Source organism: Globicephala melas, chromosome 4, assembly GCF_963455315.2.
Source record: "Globicephala melas chromosome 4, mGloMel1.2, whole genome shotgun sequence".
NCBI lineage: Eukaryota > Metazoa > Chordata > Mammalia > Artiodactyla > Delphinidae > Globicephala > Globicephala melas.
Genome location: NC_083317.1, coordinates 45,519,523 through 45,541,789, shown reverse-complemented (window position 1 = coordinate 45,541,789; position 22,267 = coordinate 45,519,523).

Sequence of the window (22,267 nt, the reverse complement as noted above, 5' to 3'; positions counted from 1 at the left end):
CCGCCACCGCCGGCCGGGCCCTCGCTGCCGGCGCTGGCCTGAGACCCGTGGGGATGCGGAACCCCGCTACGCCCGGCTCCGGGATTCCCGCCCAAACGAGCTCCAGCCCGTTTGTCTTTTCACTCAAATTTTCCTTCCTATTACTGATTTGTTTTTCTATCTTCCAGCCCATGGACGGAACAGTTTTCAGACTTTTGAAAGAAGTTCATGAACTAAAGTTTGTGAACACACCTGGTAAACTGCGGTACCAGAATGGCCTGGGCTGCCTTTCAGCTAACTAACAGCTGTTCCTAAAACAGCTACCCGGGGCTGCAGAAGATGAGGTTACCCCGTGGCCGAGTCTTAGAAGTGGAGGGCTCCGTAGGTGCCTGGTCTAGATCTGTCAACAACTCGTTTCTTGTTCGGCTGGCTTACTACTGTGTGGAGTAACTTACCCTAACCCAGATGTGTTTTGGTATTTCTCACGCTCCGTGTTACATACTACTCCCTGGCGAACCCTCTTGCAAAACGTCACTGATCAAAAACAAGTGTAATTCAAACTTGTAAATGCTGGAACAAATATTTTGTAGTTATTACACAGACGTCACTGAAATCTGGAGACCAAAAAAGGTCCTTAAGGTTTGCTTTTAAATATGTCTAAATACAGTAGTTTGGATTTTCTTAGTTTTTAAAAAAAGTTACATACAAAAAGCTGTAATAATTAATGTATGCAACTTGATGAGTTTGAAGATAAATATACACCATGCAACCATCATGGCAATCTATGCCATAAAACCATCCATCACCTCCAAAAGTTCCCTCCCACCCTCTTATTTATTATTATTATAAACACTTATGACGTAAGATCTGCCCTCTTAGCAAAGTTTTAAGCATACAATGCAGTATTGTGAACTATAGGCACTGTGCTGTAAGTAGAACTCTAGGACTTACTCGTCTTACCTAACATCAACTTTGTACCCTTGGAATAATACCGCCCTGTTTCCCCATCTCCAGCCCCTAGCAACCTCCTTTCCACTCTCTGCTTCTATGGATTTGACTTTTTTAGATTCATCAATATAAGTGAATCCATATAGTGTAGTATTTGTCTTTCTATGTCTGACTTATTTCACTAATATAGTAGCACGATTTTTTTTTTTTAGTTTTTTATACCCTAGTGGCTAGTAGAGAAAATATCAAGGGGCCCATACACCGCAGGTGTTTTGTTTTAAAGCTAAGCTGCCCCTGTGAGGGTGTAGAAATCAGAAAAGTGAACATCCTATACCTGTTCACTGAAAATGTTATACAGGTAAATGAGATAAAAATGAAATGTCCAAGGCAGTTTTGACTTGGGGGAGGGGCAGGAAGGTACCCTGGGGTCACCCCCCCTCTTTCTTTGGAGTCCTGGAGGAAGAGAAGGTTGCTGATGAGTCGATTGGATGGCTATACACCCCAGGTCATTTCAACACCAGCTGATGGCTGTTGAGCCTCCCTGCCACACCACAGCTGCCTCGCAGCAGCACTCCAGCCCCTACTAACTGCAGCAGAGCCCAAAACCAATCACTCTAATTTGTTCTGGCTCAATTTAACCTACCAAAGTCAAATCAGTCTAGTTTCCTTCTGCTGGGTTCATCCCAGATGATCCCTCAAGATTGGAATCGTCTGGGATCAAAAGTGCTAGTCAGCACCTTCTCTTTTGCAAATCTTTCTTCCCTCTCTGTGAGTCTGAGAAAAAAGGGAAAAGCTAGATTAATACACTAGAATAAGACAAGTAAAATTCCCAATTCGAGCCTTATTATTTTAGGGAAGAATCTCCATTAAAGCCCAGCTTACCAGAAAGCCCAGAGAATATGAAAGCAAAGAAAGTATGAAGCAAACCATTCCCTCCATCTAGAAGGGCTAGAGAATTAATCTCCCCAAAGGAATGTTAAATAACTACCAGATGTGTCCACCACTTGTACTGTACTGTACTGACCAAAGCAAGCCCTACACCCTAATACCTACCCAGAGGGTAGATTTTCAGGAAGTCTTTCTGGGGATAAAAACTTACTGGGCACAGTAAGATTTATTACCGAGTTATGGTTTTATCTAATAATGCTTTTTTTTAAAGAAAGGAATTTCTCTAAAAAACAGTTGTCAAGGAGAATGCTGTGATAGTCATATTCTTTCAATAACCACTATCCTTGGTAAATGAGAAGGCATAGAATCATGATGGGTAAAGTCCTTCATTCATATAGAAACTTTTTATAGTATTGGTGGTGATAGTATATGTAGTAGAAATAATGCTAATGTTCATCCAGCTAGAATCCCTTCTATTAATAAACAGCTTGCAAAGGCATAAGATAATATAAATGTTATTAGAGACCCCTAAAATGAACAGTTGGTCCAATACAGACCCATGATATATATATATAAATATTTATATTTATATTTTATAAATATTTATATATATATTTTTTTTCCTCAAAAGCAACTACTTCACGAAGGAAACAATGTCTAACGATATTCTAATCTCCAGCCTGTGGTAGAACAAAGCATTTAAATGAATTGTAAGGTAAGTATACATGGTGTCCTGCCTCCATTAAGGCAAACTTCGTCTATGAAAAATTAGCTTAAAACCATAAATTAATGATTCCTGAATTTTAATTTATTTACTTTTCAAGTACTTATCAGTTCCTAGATGTCCTCCATTCTTCTATTCTAAACTCATAATAACAAATTTCTGAATACTAAGTTCTAAGATTACGTTAGGAAGTCTGTAAAAAAGTTGAATTTTAGAGTTGTAAGGATCTTAGAGATGCTAATTTAGCACAGTTGCCTTCATTTGTTCATTCAGTTTTCCTGAAGACATTTAATGAGTATCTGCAGTAGAAGCACATTTACTGTGAAGCTGATGAAGCTGAAGCTTCAGGGCATCCCACTGGTACGGTCTCTTCCAGTGTGAACTCAGGAATGTGATCACTTGGTCGTGTGTGTTTATGAAATTTACAAATTTACAAAAGCAAACATTTAAACTGCAATTAAGACCACAATCTCTTTCCACTTGGATTTTCCCTCCATCACCTTATGCCTAGAGTCAGTTGGTATTGGAGTTATTGGGGGCACTTTGGGATCTGCTGGGAAATTTGCGCTGGGGATACATTCAGTTTGGATTTAGTAGGATATATTTTTTTGGTTGTCAGCTTCTCCAAAGAATAGTTGTTACTGCTTAAATTCCAATTTGTCCATTGTGCAACTCACCAAGCATTACACCCAGGATACATTATCACTACATAAACACATCCTAATTCCCCTAACACTGAAAATATGTGTGGGTAGTGGAGGTGAAACAAGATTCAAAATGTACAACAGCAAAAGGTGAGTTGTAGAAAATTATTTCAGGCATCAGAAGACAAAACCAGAACAGAAAGAATCACTTCTAATTGATGTAATTTCTCTCATAACAGTAATATGTTCAATAATGGAGTGTATATAATTTTTATAATTGTAAATTCAGCAAACTTTTTTTAAATGAAAATCATGTAAAATAGAATTTTTCAGAATTTTTGTTTGTAGGGCAAAAACCTGTGGCAATACCACAAACAATGAGTGTGTATGTGAGTGTATAGTGTTGTATGTTTACCTGGCCCTTCTATCAATAATACATTCAATCAAATTTGAGGAAAGACTGAATTCTCTTTCCATTATATGTACAGAAAATGACACTAGAAAATCATTGTCATATGAAATGCTATCAAAGAGTATACCAACAAAGGTATAAGAAAAAAATATTATAGAGGTATACCAGGCAGTTAATGGAAAAAATACTGTTTTTCTAGACTTCGTGATATTTGTAGTATTAGCCAACCTTTTAAAATTGGTAATTTGTATGATTTATTTTTTCATTCACTTTAAAAAATTTTTACTTATTTATTTTTGGCTGCATTGGGTCTTCGTTGCTGCTCACGGGCTTTCTCTAGTTGCGGCGAGCATGGGCTACTCTTTGTTGCGATGCACGGACTTCTCATTGCGGTGGCGTCTCTTGTTGCGGAGCACGGGCTCTAGGCACGTGGGCTTCAGTAGTTGCGGCTTCATTCACTTTTATATCTAATTTTTATTTTTAATTTTAAATCTTTCTGTTTAAAGAGAAATTGCAAAAATCTTCACATACCTTAAAACCTTGGTCTGTCCTTGAGTGCCAACCATGTGTCAGATACACACTCATTCTTAGAGATACAGTGATGAATAAAAACCAGTGATTTCCCTCAAGGAGCAAGTCTGATGCGGTAAACGGAGGAGCAAAGCAGGTAGGACAGGGAAAATCTTTCTATGGGTATAAATAGGATGGACCCCAACTTAGTCTAAAAGGTTCCAGGAAGGCTCACTAGAGGAGATAACATTTTTCCCCTCTGCCTCCTGTGACCACCATGACTTCCACAAAAGGTCTGCAATTCAATACTTATTTGATGTTTGAGAAAAGCTGAAGTTCATCACACTGTAACTGAACTACCATTCCCAATGCATAAGCACTGTATTCCTCAAAAGTATGAGAAAAGACAAAGTGCTGACTCTGAAGCATTTCAACAAAGATGCAAGTGTAGTTTAGAAATGTTAAGCTTTTTGTTCTAAAAAGTCCACCAGAGGGATAAGCTTCTGTATATATGTTGGAGCACAGTATTTACTATGTGGCAGGTGGCCCAGGAATACTAAGACAGCTGTCCACATCAAGGAAAGCACCAGTCCATGAAAAGCAAGCAGATGGATCGGGGCACTTCACTAGCTGCCTCCTAGAATAATAGCTGGCCAAATGAGGCAATGTCACGCTGCCCAGGGCAGTAGAAAGCTATTACTTGGTATAAGCCCTCAGTTAGGAGATGGGGCGGGGGAACGTCCTCCCCTTTCCTTTGTATAGCCCAGGTTTTCATTAAGAAACACAACAGCAAATAAGGAAGGGGGGAAAATGATGTTAGCATTTCTCATTCTGTTACATTCTGATTATCATGGTTTGTAACACGGGAAAATGCCTCAGTCTTGCTGCTTCAATGAGAGCAGATGGTAAAATTTTAAGTAATTGGTTATTCAGATTTCTATGGGATGCATGAAGTTCTGTTGTATTGTTTGTCTGGTTTTTATTTCCAGAACATGTGGAGATTGACATCTTTCAAACACACATCTTTTAATGCTTAAATTAAGATGTGTTAGTCTGACCTAAATTATATTTACTCTTTTCTTCCCTTGAAATTGATGATGATACTTATGAAGAGAAATGAATACTTTAAAAAATTATAACATTAACAATCAAATATTTTCATCTAAAACAGTGCAAAATTTGCTAATACCAAACCATTGTATTCTAAAGGGTATATAAATAGAAGAAGGATTTCTTTGGCAAACATAGATTATAAAATCTATTCCAAAATAGTTATTCATACCAATTCAGTTTGATATATCTTTTGTTTGAGTCAAAAGCTATCTATAATATAAAGTCATATGTAGACTATTAACTTTTAGTAATGCAGCTTCATACAGATGACACAGATAATGGCTCAGAATAATAATTTACTATTATTTGCAAAACTCAGTTCCTATATTGTTTTCCCAAAATAATTGATGAGTACAGAAGTCATGCACTGTATTGTACATATCTGATATACAATTTTAAATGGATTTATTTTGAAAAGAACAATTGTTTATAAATTTCTAGACTGTACTATTTTAGTGTTTATTGTAAACTTTGTTTATTAGGGCTCATGAAACAAAGCTTCAGAGGAAAAAGATAATTGGTTTGTGAATTAGCTTTCTTGTTGTTTTTATTTTGAAGTTGGAGAACAGACATATCCCAGAATCCTGAGTTTTCTTACTATGGACACGTTCCCAGTTTGATTTGCTGCAAATGGTTTAAAAGCAAGGCATAGAGGCAGCTGTTATTGTGAGCAAATGTTTTGATTAGAGAGAGAAAGCAGCTGGAAATGATACATGCTGTCACGTAAGATAAGCCACAGTTTTCAAATGGGGACTTTACCTAATCTCAAATTGAGATTAGCATTATTTCCTTTACATGAATTTTCTTTGTATAGAATGGACTAGATGTCTATTCACTTTGTTTATAATCTGGAGTGATGAAGTACTGATACTTACCTATGGAAATCTTACATAGTCCGTTATGAAATAATAATATCATTAACAAATTTTCATGAAATTTCACTTAAAAATATTGCTAAATGTAGTTAAAAATCCATATGGAGCTTATAAAATCAAGTGTTACTGTAGAGGATACAATTTTGATTTTTTAGATATGAAGTAAGTACATTCTCAATGCCTCCACTTTCATTATGAAAAATTTCTAAAAATTTATCAAACTGTAACTTAATTGGTTTTGCAAATAATGAACAAAAGCAGCCTACATCAAATATTTCCATCAGTCTGTGTTAGCAACTGAATTCCTTCCTCACCTCTTCCAATCAACTTTTCATTGGTAAATAGTAAAAGGAGTTACCTATGAAAAAAAGGTGAAACAGAAGAAGTTACAATAGGAATATTTTGACTCCAGTATCAAAGTAAAAAGGTAATTCTTATAATTGATTTCATATTAACAACCATTCTTAAGTTTCATTCATTTCTACAACCTATCTTCTACTTTACTTTTCTTTCTTCCAACTCTCCAAATAAGTACTTTTGGGTAGTCAGTTTCCATCATAAGTCATTTGGTTTATTTCTCCTACAGGTGAATATATTGACATATGACTTTGAATTATCAAGTCTGGAAGACAATCAAATGAACAAATTGTTCTTATCAATTTCACAGTTGGTCTTAATTTAAGTAACTCCAGAAATGATGATTCCATTTCTATCTGGTTCAACAGGAACTCCACTTCAAATGATCAGTCATGTACATCATCAAATGAAAGAGCTGACCACACCACAACTTTATAAACCATATGCAGTCTGAGGGGAATGGAAATTAACTTATTCATCTTAAATTCTGCCACTTTCATTCTAGTTTTTCCTACCACTTAAAGACATTCTGTAGGTATATGTAGTCTCTGCAGCTTAAATAAAACACAATCTAGGTTAGAAATAAAAAGCATCTTTTAATAAAATTTAAAAAGTAGCTACTGGAAAACTCTTCCTTAGTAGGTAAGGAAGGTAGACAGAGAAATTTTTAAAAATTAAGTATTTACTGAAAAGTTTATTAATCAGTCTACATTTCAGAAAAACAAAACAAAAAATAAGAAAATGGAAAATTCTGAAATAAAGATCTAGATGGAGTCTAAATCAAGATCACTGACCTAGTAGTCATTCTTCTAGTGTTAGCTGCCTCAAACTCGATTAGGAAAGTTGGTGGGAGGAATATATATTAAGAAAAACCAAAAAACAATATTCCATCTACAAAGTTATTTTATGGCCTTCTACCTGTTCAATAAACATTCTACCTGTTCCAGGCCCTGCGTTTGGCGATTGGAATATGAATGTGATCCACCTCAAGACATTGTCTCAAAAAAGGAGAACAGAACTAAGTGACAGTTACAAATCACAGGACAGTGTGATAGATTTGAAAAGTGAGAAATACGTACATGGGAAAAGGGGAGAAGAAAGTGTCTAACTGTATCACTTGGGCAGGCTGTACTTGAGGTCAGGGATAGATTTCACAAATCAGGCTCCAGAAACATGGATCAGAAAGTCCTGCAACCACAACCAGTTAAAACACCTGTTGAAACATTTATATTAGAAATGTCACACTTGTCAGAAAGCAGTATCAAAGCCCAACAGGAGTGCATACAACACTGGGCCAACAATAGACATATAATTAATATCTGCTATCTGATTTGGTGAGGAGACATTACAGTCAGTGGGTGCTACTACATTGTGAATCATCAAATAATATGTATAACATAAGGATATTCAAGGGCTTTGGTATGTTAATATGAAACTACCTTTAAGTGAACTACTTGCTTCATTCTTTAAAATAATAGCATAATTAAAAAGTAGACGACAATAATAAAGTATGAGAAATATGCAAGCAGAGAAACTGCTGCACTGATCCTAACTCGATTTACATAATCTGAGTTATATCTGCCAATTACTGACTGAGACAGGTTAGACCAGTAAATCAGGATGGAGAAGTCTTACTACTAACCAAATATCTAATTTAGGACCAAAATCAAGTGTATACAAGAACCAAACAGTTTGACATTTGTTTGGCATTCTTGTAAATTGCCTTTCTCACTGAATTCACTCTAACTTGTCAGGTTGTTATTATTTCTGTTGTGAAATCCAGGAAGTCACCTGGTCCATGTTTATGATTAGTGGTTAAAGTGGTTTTTTTCTCTAAAAATTGGCAGCAGTGCTGTATTGTCTAATAGTATATCTACAAATTTCAAGAGATCTGTAACTCATATAATAAATATATTCACATTTCCCATACTGTTTGCAGTTGTCAACATATTCAGGCCGTTGATTTTTATGTTATACAATTTTAGACTTTCTTTTTTGAAAATTAATTACTCAAATCTACTATATTCTATTCTGGTTCTTCTTATGTAAAATGCCACTTACTCTATATTACTGTTTTGTATAAAATTATTTTTATGTAAAGATAATTTTTATTTTGAAATTATTTCATACTTATTGAAAAACTACAAGAATAGTACAAAGAACTTTTTTATTCCCTGAATCATTTTAAAGTATGTTTTCAAAATGATGTCCTGGTCTTCCCTGGTGGCGCAGTGGTTGAGAGTCTGCCTGCCGATGCAGGGGACACGGGTTCGTGCCCCGGTCCAGGAAGATCCCACATGCCGCGGAGCAGCTGGGCCCGTGAGCCATGGCCGCTGAGCTTGCGCGTCCAGAGCCTGTGCTCCGCAACGGGAGAAGCCACAACAGTGAGAGGTCCGCGTACTGCAAAAAAATAAATAAATAAAAAATAAAAAAAAATAAAAAAAAATAGCTAATCACTGAATAATTTAATATTTTATTTAGACTAACATAATCAAATATTAACCTTCACTAACATTCCATGTAAATTGATACAGCCACTATGGAGAACAGTATGGAGGTTGCTTAAAAAACTAAAAATAGAATTACCATATGACCCAGCAATCCCACTACTGGGCATATATCCAGAGAAAACCATAATTTCAAAAAGACACATGCACCCTAATGTTCATTGCAGCAGTATTTACAATAGCCAGGTGATGGAAGCAACCTAAAGGCCCATCGACAGACAAATGGATAAAGATGTAGTACATATATACAATGGGGTATTATTCAGCCGTAAAAAGGAACGAAATTGGGTCATTTGCAGAGACGTGGATGGAACTAGAGACTGTGATACAGAGTGAAGTAAGTCAGAAAGAGAAAAACAAATATCGTATATTAACGCATATATGTGGAATCTAGAAAAATGGTACAGATGAACTGGTTTGCAAGGCAGAAATAGAGACACAGATGTAGAGAACAAATGTATGGACACCAAGGGGGGAAAGTGGGGGTGTTGGTGGTGGGATGAATTGGGAGATTGGGATTGACATATACAGTAATATGTATAAAATAGATAACTAACAAGAACCTGCTGTATAAAAAATAAACTTAAAAAAATCTACAAATACTAAGCAAAGAAAAAAAATTCATTGCCACAGTGCTTATGATACAAAAAGTGGTAGAAAAAAATGGAGATGTTTAAGGGGACAAATTAGACAAATAATGGTACATATTAACAAAGAACTATGCAGCCATTAAAAAGAATAGAGATGAAATGGAAAATGCCAGTAAGTATAGTTAACTATTAATTTTATTTTTAAAGGAAGATAAAGAGTAACAATATGGTGTATACATTTTCAAAGGATCTATATATGCCATAAAATTTAATTTCTTTTCTTTGTAAGGACATAAGAAATATGTGATAGGTACATCTCTTGGGAGAGAGATGGTGGGAGGAAACCATGGAGGTGGGTAAGAGAGACATTGTTTAATATTTACATTTCTGTACTGTTAATTTTTGAAAAATCTTATGTATGTATAATTTTTCTCTATGTTAACAAACACTCTCTGGGTACAGGGATAACTGGTGTTTTTGCTTGTTTTATTCTTTATTCTTTTCTGTTTTAAAAAAATAAAGACTTCAATAAAATTAAAAAAAAAACCTTCACTAACATTCCAAATTTATTTAATATGCCCCCAAAATCTGTGGACCAGGCAAAAATTACATATAATATTGGCTTACATATTCATTCATTTAACAAATGTGGGCACAATATATACCATGCAAGTGTCCTAGGCACTTGGAATGTAAGATGTGAATAAATTCCCTGCACTTGTGAAATTTATGTTCTAGTGTAAAAGACCAACAATGAATACATAAATATATATAATAATATCAGGTCATGATAAAGTGCTTTAAGGAAAATATAGCAGGAGAAGAGAATAGAGGAGGGTGAATTTGCTGGTTTGAATATGATAGTTAGAGATGAAACCTCTGAGGACGTGATTTGAATGAAATGGAGTGAGACATGCAAAGATCCAGGGAAAGGTATTCTGGGTAGAGGGAAGAGCAAATGCAAAGGTCTTGAGAAGAGAATGGGCTTGGCTCATTTGAGGACTAATAAGCTGAAGTGCAGCAAATTATTGGGAAGGAGACTAAAGATGTAGCTGGAACACATGAGGTAGGGACCCTTGTAAGCCCTGGTAAAGTTTTGGATTTTATTTTACATGTGATGGGGAGCTACTGGAAGGTTCAGAATAGGAGAGTGATATGTTCTATTTTTTAAAAAGAAAAATGACACTGGTTGCTGCGAAGGGAGAACATTGTTGTTGAGGTAGAAGGGAAGTGGAGCGACTAGGAAGTGAATTTAGAGGTCCAGACAGGAGGCTATGGTGGTATGGACTAGAGAAATTCTAGTGAAGGGGGTGTGAGGTCAGATTCTGGATTTTGTTTTTGAAACAGGATTTGCTGATGGATTGTAAGAGGGACATGAGAGAAGAAATTATATCTCTTCTTCATATTTTAATTGTTATCAATTTGATTATTGGCATAATGAATCATAATTTGCATTCAGTATTATTGTCATTATTTTACTTTGCTATCAATGAACCCATTTAAAAAATTATTTATTTATTTGGCTGTGTTGGGTATTAGTTGCAGCACGTGGGATCTTTTAGTTGCAGCATGTGGGCTCTTAGTTGTGGCATGTGGGATGCAGGATCTAGTTCCCTGACCAGGGATTGAACCTGGGCCCCCTGTATTGGGAGCACAGAGTTTAACCACTAGACCTCCAGGGAAGTCCCATCAATGAACCCATTTTTAATTCCTGATATCTTATTTTGATTGGCTAAATGAACTCATGCAAGTTGGTACATATAAAGATAGGATCTTCTTACTATACTTATTTGCAAAGTGAATGGAATATTGATTATAATGGATAAGTTCTTTTGATTTTGCCATGTTTATATAATTGTGAATACTGTGATTACTCAATTCTCCCACTTTTCTTTACATACCCTACTGTAAAATATTAGGATAGGGTACAAAATGATGTCATTTGGTCTTTATTTAACAGCAGAAAATGAAACTTATTATCAGTACTGTTGTAATATAACCATCCAGGATTTCCAAAATGTGCATATGTGAAACAAAAAGCATGAAATTTTAAACATTTTGGAGACCTCATTAACAGCTTAAAAGGTATTGGTATTTTTCAGAGAATGAATGCTTTACGAAACTTTAGGGTATCACTTGTATTAATAAGTTATAATTTCTAAGTAGAAATATAAAGACTCTTCTTTTAAATTAATTTTGTGAAAAATTATCTAGCTTCTCAGAGTCCTAAATCTGTCCTGATTCAAACATACATACATAGTGTATTTACATAGATATCTACACACAACAAGTTGTCAAAAACACAGAATAAGAAATAGTTCAATGCTGCTGTTTACTATCTGTCTCCAGTTCTTAAGTCAATCTTCTAAACAGTTCGATTTACATGGCTGGTCAAGGCCTTGAAAAATATCCCTCAATCTCCCATGGTTGCATCAAAAATCTGATTTTATCATATAAAGTGTTTTCTATTTCTAGTAGTGAGATTTACCTAATAACTAAATCAGGATCAGAAAACAAGAGAATATGTGAATCAAAGCAAGGTCCATCCAAGGCCTAGAACCCCTTTCAAAGCTATGGTAGTTTATTTCTTCCAAAGAACTAGCTTTTGGTTTCATTGATTTTTCTCTATTGTTTTTCAATATCATTGGTTTCTTCTCTAATCTTTATTATGTCTTTTGATCTGTTTGCTTTAGGTTTAATTTTCTTGTCTTTTTCAATTTTCTTAACATAGAAGCATAGATTATTGTCTTGAAATAATTTCTTCCTAATTTAATGCTATATATTTAATGCTATATATTTCCCTTGGAGTGCTGTTAGTTGCATCCCAGAAATTTTGATATGGTGCATTTTCATTTTGTTTGGTTACAAATATTTTCTGATTTCCCTTGAATTATCCTCTTTGAACTATGGATTGTTGAGAAATGTTTTGTTTAATTCCTAAGTGTTCAGAGATTTTTAAATGTGTCATTGATTTATAATTTAATTCCTTCATGGTCAGAGAACATACTTTGTAATGGTTTCAATTGTCTTAAGTCTATTAACGTTTGTTTTATGACCTAGGATACGGTCTATCTTGATGATTCATTCCCTATACACTCAAAAAAAGTACTATTCTGATGCTGTTGGATTGAGTGTTGTTCTATAAATGTCATTTCAATATAGCAGTTTGATGACATTTATAACCTTGCTGATCATCTGTTTACAGGTTCTATCACTTATTAACAGAGATGTGTTGAAGTACCAACTATTACCGTGAATCTATTTCTTTCAGCTCTGTCAATTTTTCTTCAAGTATTTTGAAGATGTTTTTTAGGTGAATGCACATTTAAAATTGTTGTCTTCTTGGTGTGGAGTTCCGGATTTTGGAGAGTTCCTCCTCATACCCCCACCCCAACAAACTGCCAGGAAGAAAGAAGTATGAGTCATAGGAAAATGAAAAAGGGATGTCTCAAATTTTGTAGGACTCATTATTGATTTGAGAACTTGAGTTGGATTGAAGAATGAGTACAAATATAGGATTGTTTCAAGATGGCGGTGTAGAAGGATGTGCTCTCACTCCCTCTTGCAAAAACACCAGAATCACAACTAACTGCTGAAGAATCATTGACAGGAAGACACTGGAACTCACCAACAAAGATACCCCACACCCAAAGACAAAGGAGAAGCCACAGTGAGATGGTAGGAGGGACAAAAACACAATAAAATCAAATCCCATAACTGCTGCATGAGTGACTCACAAACTGGAGAGCACTTATATCACAGAAGTCCAGCCACTGGAGTGAAGGTTCTGAGCCCCACGTCAGGCTTCCCAATCTGGGGGTCCAGCAATGGGAGGAGGAATTCCTAGAGAATCAAGACTTTGAAGGCTAGCGGGATTTGATTGCAGGACTTCAACAGGACTGGGGGAAACAGAGACTCCACTCTTGGAGGGCACACACAAAGTAGTGTTCACATTGGGATCCAGGGGAAGGAGCAGTGACCCCATAGGAGACTGAACCAGACCTACCTGCTAGTGTTGGAGGCTCTCATGCAGAGGCGGGGGGTGGCTGTGTGTCACCATGAGGACAAGGGCACTGGCAGCAGAAGTTCTGGGAAGTACTTCTTGGTGTGAATCCTCCCAGAGTCTGCCATTAGCCTCACCAAAGAGCCCAGGTAGGCTCCAGTGGTGGGTCGTCTCAGGCCAAACAAGCAACAGGGAGGGAACCAAGCCCCACTCATCAGCAGACAAGTGGATTAAAGTTTTACTGAGCTCTGCCCACCAAAGCAACAGCCAGCTCTACCCACCACCAGTCCCTCCCATCAGGAAACTTGCACAAGCCTTAGATAGCCTATCCACGAGAGGGCAGACAGCAGAAGCAAGAAGAACTACAGTTCTGCAGCCTGTGGAACAAAAACCACATTCACAGAAAGACAGACAAGATGAAAAGGCAGAGGGCTATGTCCCAAATGAAGGAACAAGATAAAACCCCAGAAAAACAACTAAATGAAGTGGAGGTAGGCAACCTTCCAGAAAAAGAATTCTGAATAATGATAGTGAAGATGATCCAGGACCTCGGAAAAAGAATGGAGGCAAAGATCAAGAAGATGTAAGAAATATTTAACAAAAATGTAGAAGAATTAAAGAACAAACAAACAGAAATGAACAACACAATAACTGAAATGAAAAATACACTAGAAGGAATCAATAGCAGAATAACTGAGGCAGAAGAACGGATAAGTGACCTCTAAGACAGAATGGTGGAATTCACTGCTGTGGAACAGAATAAAGAAAAAAGAATGAAAAGAAATGAAGACAGCCTAAGAGACCTGTGGGACAACAATAAACTCAACAACATTTGCATTATAGGGGTCCCAGAAGGAGAAGAGAGAGAGAAAGGACCCGAGAAAATATTTGAAAAGATTATAGTTGAAAACTTCCCTAACATGGGAAAGGAAATAGCCACCCAAGTCCAGGAAGTGCAGAGATTCCCATACAGGATAAACCCAAGAAGAAACATGCCGAGAAACATAGTAATAAAACTGGCAAAACTTAAAGACAAAGAAAAATTTTTGAAAGCAGCAAGGGAAAAATGACAAATAACATACAAGGGAACTCCCATAAGGTTAAGAGCTGATTTCTCAGCAGAAAATCTACAAGCCAGAAGGGAGTGGCATGATATGCTTAAAGTGATGAAAGGGAAGAACCTACAACCAAGATTACTCTACCCAACAAGGATCTCATTCAGATTCAATGGAGAAATCAAAAGCTTTACAGACAAGCAAAAGCTAAGAGAATTCAGCACCACCAAACCAGCTATAAAACAAATGCTAAAGGAACTTCTCTAAGAGGGAAACACAAGAGAAGAAAATGACTTACAAAAACAAACCCAAAACAATTAAGAAAATGGTAATAGGAACATACATGTCAATAATTACCTCAAACGTGAATGGATTAAATGCTCCAACCAAAAGACACAGCCTTGCTGAATGGATACAAAAACAAGACCCATATACATGCTGTCTACAAGAGACCCTCTTCAGACCTAGGGACACATTCAGACTGAAAGTGAGGGGATGGAAGAAGATATTCCATGCAAATGGAAATCAAAAGAAAGCTGGAGTAGCAATACTCATATCAGATAAAATAGACTTTTAAATAAAGAATGTTACAAGAGACAAGGAAGGACACTACATAATGATAAAGGGATCAAACCAAGAAGAAGATATGACAATTATAAATATATATGCACCCAACACAGGAGCACCTCAATATATAAGGCAAGTGCTAACAGCCATAAAAGAGGAAATCGACAGTAACACAATAATAGTGGGGGACTTTAACACCTCACCAATGGACAGATCATCCAAACAGAAAATTAATATGGAAACACAAGCTTCAAATGACACAATAGACCAGATAAGATTTAATTGATATTTATAGGACATTCCAACCAAAACCAACAGATTACACTTTCTTCTCAAGTGCGCACGGAACATTCTCCAGGATAGATCACATCTTGGGTCACAAATCAAGCCTCAGTAAATTTAAGAAAATTGAAATCATATAAAGCATCTTTTCAGACCACAACGCTATGAGATTAGAAATCAATTACAGGGAAAAAAACCGTAAAAAACACAAACACATGGAGGCTACACAATACGTTACTAAATAACCAAGAGATCACTGAAGAAATCAAAGAGGAAGTCAAACAATACCTAGAGAAAAATGATAATGAAAACACCACAATCCAAAACCTATGGAATGCAGCAAAAGCAATTCTAAGAGGGAAGTTCATAGCTATACAAGCCTACCTCAACAAACAAGAAAAATCTCAAATACACAATCTAACCTTACACCTAAAGGAACTAGAGAAAGAAGAACAAACAAAACCCAAAGTTAGCAGAAGGAAAGAAATCATAAAGATCAGAGCAGAAATAAATGAAATACAAACAAAGAAAACAATAGCAAAGATCAATAAAACTAAAAGCTGGTTCTTTGAGAAGATAAACAACATTGATAAACCATTAGCCAGATTCATCAAGAAAAAGAGGAGGAGGACTCAAATCAATAAAATTAGAAATGAAAAAGGAGAAGTTCCAACAGACACCGCAGAAATACAAAGCATCCTAAGAGATTATTACAAGCAACTCTTTGCCAATAAACTGGGCAACCTGGAAGAAATGGACAAATTCTTAGAAAGATATAACCTTCTAAGACTGAACCAGGAAGAAATAGAAAATATGAACAGACCAAACACAAGTAATGAAATTGAAACTGTGATTAAAAATCTTCCAACAAACAAAAGTCCAGGACCAGATGGCTTCACAGGTGAATTCTATCAAACATTTAGAGAAGAGCTAACATTCATCCTTCTCTAGTGCTTCCAAAAAATTGCAGAGGAAGGAACACTCCAAAACTTATTCTATGAGGCCACCATCACCCTGATACCAAAATCAGACAAAGATACTACCAAAAAAGAAAATTACAAACCAATATCACTGATGAATATAGATGCAAAAATCCCCAACAGGGCTTCCCTGGTGGTGCAGTGGTTGAGAGTCTGCCTGCCAATGCAGGGGACGCGGGTTTGTGCCCCGGTCCAGGAGGATCCCATGTGCCGCGGAGCGGCTGGGCCCGTGAGCCATGGCCGCTGGGCCTGCATGTCCGGAGCCTGTGCTCCGCAGTGGGAGGGGCCACAGCACTAAGAGGCCCGCATACCACAAACAACAACAACAACAACAACAAAATCCCCAACAAAATACTAGCAAACAGAATCCAACAACACATTAAAAGGATCATACACCATGATCAAGTGGGCTTTATCTCAGGGATGCAAGGATTCTTCAATCTATGCAAATCAATCAATGTGATACACCATATGAACAAACTGAAGAATAAAAACCATATGATCATCTCAATAGATGCAGTAAAAGCTTTTGACAAAATTCAACACCCATTTATGATAAAAACTCTTGAGAAAGTGGGCATAGAGGGAACCTATCTCAACATAATAAAGGCCATATACAACAAACCCACAGCAAACATCATTCTCAATGGTGAAAAACTGAAAGCATTTCCTCTAAGATCAGGAACAAGACAAGGATGTCCACTCTTGCCACTATTATTCAACATAGTTTTGGAAGTCCTAGCCACGGTAATCAGAGAAGAAAAAGAAAAGGAATTCAAATAGGAAAAGAAGAAGTAAAACTGTCACTGTTTGCAGATGACATGATACTATACATAGAGAATCCTAAAGATGCCACCAGAAAACTACTAGACCTAATTAATGAATTTGGTAAAGTAGCAGGATACAAAATTAATGCACAGAAATCTCTTGCATTCCTATACACTAATGATGAAAAATCTGAAAGAGAAATTAAGGAAACACTCCCATTTACCATTGCAACAAAAAGAATAAAATACCTAGGAATAAACCTACTAGGGAGACAAAAGACCTGTATGCAGAAAACTATAAGACACTGATGAAAGAAATTAAAGATGATACCAACAGATGGAGAGATATACCATGTTCTTGGATTGGAAGAATCAATATTGTGAAAATGACTACAGTACCCAAAGCAAACTACAGATTCAATGTAATCCCTATCAAATTACCAATGGCAGTTTTTATGGAACTAGAACAAAAAAATCTTAAAATTTGTATGGAGACACAAAAGACCCTGAATAGCCAAAGCAGTCTTGAGGGAAAAAAACCGACCTGGAGGAATCAGACTCCCTGACTTCAGACTATACTACAAAGCTACAGTAATCAAGACAATATGGTACTGGCACAAAAACAGAAAGATAGATCAATGGAACAGGATAGAAAGCCCAGAGATAAACCCATGCACCTATGGTCAACTAATCTATGACAAAGGAGACAAGGATATACAATGGAGAAAAGACAGTCTCTTCAATAAGTGGTGCTGGAAAAACCTGACAGCTACACGTAAAAGTATGAAATTAGAACACTCCCTACCACCATAGACAAATATAAATTCAAAAATGGATTAGAGACCTAAATGTAAGACCGGACAGTATAAAACTCTTAGAGGAAAACATAGGAAGAACACTCTTTGACACAAATCACAGCAAGATCTTTTTTGAGCCACCTCCTAGAGTAATGGAAATAAAAACAAAAATAAACAAATGGGACCTAATGAAACCTAAAATTTTGCAAAGCAAAGGAAACTACAAACAAGACGAAAAGACAACCCTCAGAATGGGAGAAAATATTTGCAAACGAATCAACAGACAAAGGATTAATCTCCAAAATATATAAACAGCTCAATATTAAAAAAACAAACAACCCAATCAAAAAAAGGGCAGAAGACCTAAATAGACATTTCTCCAAAGAGGACATACAGATGACCAAGAAGCACATGAAAAGCTGCTCAACATCACTAATTATTAGAGGAATGCAAATCAAAACTACAATGAGGTATGATCTCACACCAGTTAGAATGGGTATCATCAGAAAACCTACAAACAACAAATGCTGGAGAGGCTGTGGAGAAAAGGGAACCCTCTTGCACTTTTGGTGGGAATGTAAATTGATACAGCCACTACGGAGAACAGTATGGAGGTTGCTTAAAAAACTAAAAATAGAATTACCATATGACCCAGCAATCCCACTATTGGGCATATACCCAGAGAAGTCCGTAATTCAAAAAGACACATGCACCCCAATGTTCATTGCAGCACTATTTACAATAGCCAGGACACGGAAGAAACCTAAATGCCCATAGACAGACAAATGGATAAAGAAGATATGGTACATATATACAATGGGGTATTACTCAGCCATAAAAAGGAAAGAAATTGGGTCATTTGTAGAGACATGGATGAATCTAGAGACTGTGATACAGAGTGAAGTAAGTCAGAAAGAGAAAAACAAATATCGCATATTAACGCATATATGTGGAACCTAGAAAAATGGTATAGATGAACTGGTTTGCAGGGCAGAAACTGAGATACCGATGTAGAGAACAAACGTATGGACACCAAGGGGGGAAAGCGGCGGGGGCTGGTGGTGGTGGTGTGATGAATTGGGAGATAGGGATTGTCATGTGTACACTGATGTGTATAAAATGGATGACTAATAAGAACCTGCTTTATAAAAAAATAAATAAAATACAAACAAAACAAAAAAATATTGTCTTCCTGGTAACTTGACCCTTTTATCATTATGTAACGCCCATCTTAATTCTTGATAAATTTCTTTGCTCTGAAATCTACTTCGTCTGATATTAATATAGGCACTCCAGCTTTCTTTTGATTAGTGTTTGCATAGTAAACCTTTTCTTACCTTTTTACTTCCCTATATCATTATATTTGAATTGAATTACTTGCAGTTCATTCATTCACCTCTCTGTGCATTCATTTATTGAGTAACTGCCACATGCTAGATACTTTTATAGGCACTACACACACAGCAGTGAATAAAACAAAAATTGTGCTCTCTTGTAGCTTGCATTTTAGTTGAGGGAGAGGTTATAGACAGTAACTTAGTAAGCAAATAAATATAGTTTTGTAATGCTTTTATCCATTCAATTTCTTTAATTGGTATGCTTAGGCCACTTACTTTTAATATTTTTAGATTTAGGTCTACAATTATGTTTTGTTTGTTCCCTCCATATTTTGTTTCTCTGCTTCCCCTTTTGTGCCTTCTTTTGGATCATGTGAATATATTTCAGTATTTCACTTTAACTTACTTATGATTTTAATTTTTTTGTATAGTTTTTTGTGGCTTCTTTAGGTATTACAATAAACATATTTTTCACAGTCTACTTAGAAAAATATTTTTGTGCTTCAAGAGTAGAAAAGCACCACATTTGACCCTTTATTTTATTTTGTGGTTGTAGTATATGTTACAACTATATACATTGAAACATAACAATGTTTTCAACTGTCAAACATGTTTTAAAGAACATAAGATGTTCTTTAAGTTTCCTTCTGGTAAGATTTCCCATCTGTTTGAAGAACTTCCTTTAGCATTTCTTTTAGAGCAGTTTTGGTGGCAATAAATGCTCTTGCTTTTCTTATTCCGAGTGTTTTTATTTCACCTTCATCCTTAAAAGATATTTTTGCTAGATATTCTGGGTTGAGAGTCCTTCCCTGCCTTCCTTTCTTTCTCCCTCCCTCCTTCCCTTCCTTCTCTTTTTTTAAGCAATTTGAAAATGGTGTGCCACTTCCTTATGGCCTCAATGATTTCTGATGAGAAATCAGTAGTCATTTAAATTGCTGTTTCCCTATAAGTAATACGTCATTTTCTCTGGCTGCTTTCAAGCTGAGCTTCTGAAATGTGTACACTCTGCCCTTCACCAAATTTGTGTTCAAACTTACTTTGAGCATTTTTACAGTAGCTGTTTTAAGGTTTTTGTTAGATAGCTCAAATATGTGTCATGCTGGTACTGGCATCAGCTTTTTCTTTTCCCATGTGAATTTTCCCTGGGTTTTGTATACTTAGTAATTTCGGATTGTCCTGGGCATTTTGAGTATTATGTAATGAGAGTCTAAGTCTTAATTATTTACTTATTTTTAGTTTTAGTTTTTTAATAAATTTATTTATTTTTGGCTACATTGGGTCTGTTGCTGCACGCGGGCTTTCTCTAGTTGTGGCGAGTGGGGGCTACTCTTCGTTGTGGTGCGTGGGCTTCTCATTGCGGTGGCTTCTCTTGTTGTGGAGCATGGGGTCTAGGCACAGAGGCCTCAGTAGTTGTGGCTCGTGGGCTTCAGTAGTTGTGGCTTGTGGGCTCTAGAGCACAGGCTCAGTAGTTCTGGCGCATGGGCTTAGTTGTTCTGCCGCATGTGGGATCTTCCCAGACGAGGGATCGAACCCGTGTCCCCTGCATTGGCAGGCGGATTCTTAACCACTGCACCACCAGGGAAGTCCCTCTTTTTTAAATTCTATGGAGATTATTGATAATTTTTCTTTAGCAGGCCTTCATTCTGGTTAGATTCAGGTCAAAAGTTCCAACCAGCCTTGTGGGAGTCATAGTTCAATGTTATTTCTGTTTTCAAAAACCTCCAGAGTTTTATTCATATCTAGGCCATGTGTGAGCCACCCAGTGGCTAATCTTGGATTTGGGTCATAGTTTACTTCTCCAAGTCTGTGTATGCCGTTTGGACTCAGACCCACACTGAGGGCAAGACTGAGATTTCATACGCAACTTTATGGGGTTACTTTGCTGATCTCTTCCGTCTCCCAATCTCCTCTGTACTTTAGTTCCAGGGGCTCCCCCTACTATTTTTTTTTTTTTAACCTCCCAGCTAGAAAGCTGAGGCTTTATGTGCCCTGCTCTACCACACACTTTCTATGAATATGCCCGTCTGGGGCCAAGCAGTGGGAAGACAGAGAGAACAAAAGCAATGGGATTTACCACATCCTCTTGGGACCACAGCTCCTCTGATTGTACACGAAGGTTCCCTTTCCTCAGAATTTTAGGTGTCTGTGGGTTTGCCACTGCCACTGTTGTTGCTGCTGACACCCTCAGGTTGTTTGAGAGCTGGTGTGCAATAAAACATAGAAAAAGAGAATGGAGTATTTTCTTAATTTTTGCTGGTCATTAGGAGACTCCCTTCCCACTCTTTGAGCCAAAATTAGGTTTTCTCTGGAGCTCTGTCTGCACAGAATCCCAATTCTGGGTTTTAAGCAGCCTTAAGCCCAAGTAGAGGGGCTACCAAAGGGGAAAATACGGGTAAACTCACTGTTGGTCTTGTGGTATGTTAAATTCTGGTCTTCTTCAATCTGACTGCCACTCTGAGTCCTCAAGTAGCTGGACCATGCATTCAAATACCTGGTCTATGCAGGTTTTATGGTTGCATTTGGTGGGGATAGGATGGAGTGTACTTACTCTAACTTACCCAGAGGCAGAACTTCCAAGGTAGCTTTTGATCAACTGTTTATCACTATGCTCACTTGAGGGTGACTTTTACGTGCTTCAAAATCCTAGGGCTTCAGGATGTGGACAGTGTGGGAGGGTATATGCGTTATGTGGGGGCAGTAGTATGTAGGAAATCTCTGTATCTTCTGCTCAGTTTTGCTGTGCACTTAAATTTGCTCTAAAAATAAAGTCTATTTAAGAAATGAGGATCCTGGTGACAAGATGGCAGAGTAGGACATGAGCTCCCATCTTCTTATGGAAACATCAAAATCAACTAATTGCTGAACAACCATTGACAGAAAAATGCTGGAACCACCAAAAAAGATACCCTACAACCAAAGACAAAGAAGAAAC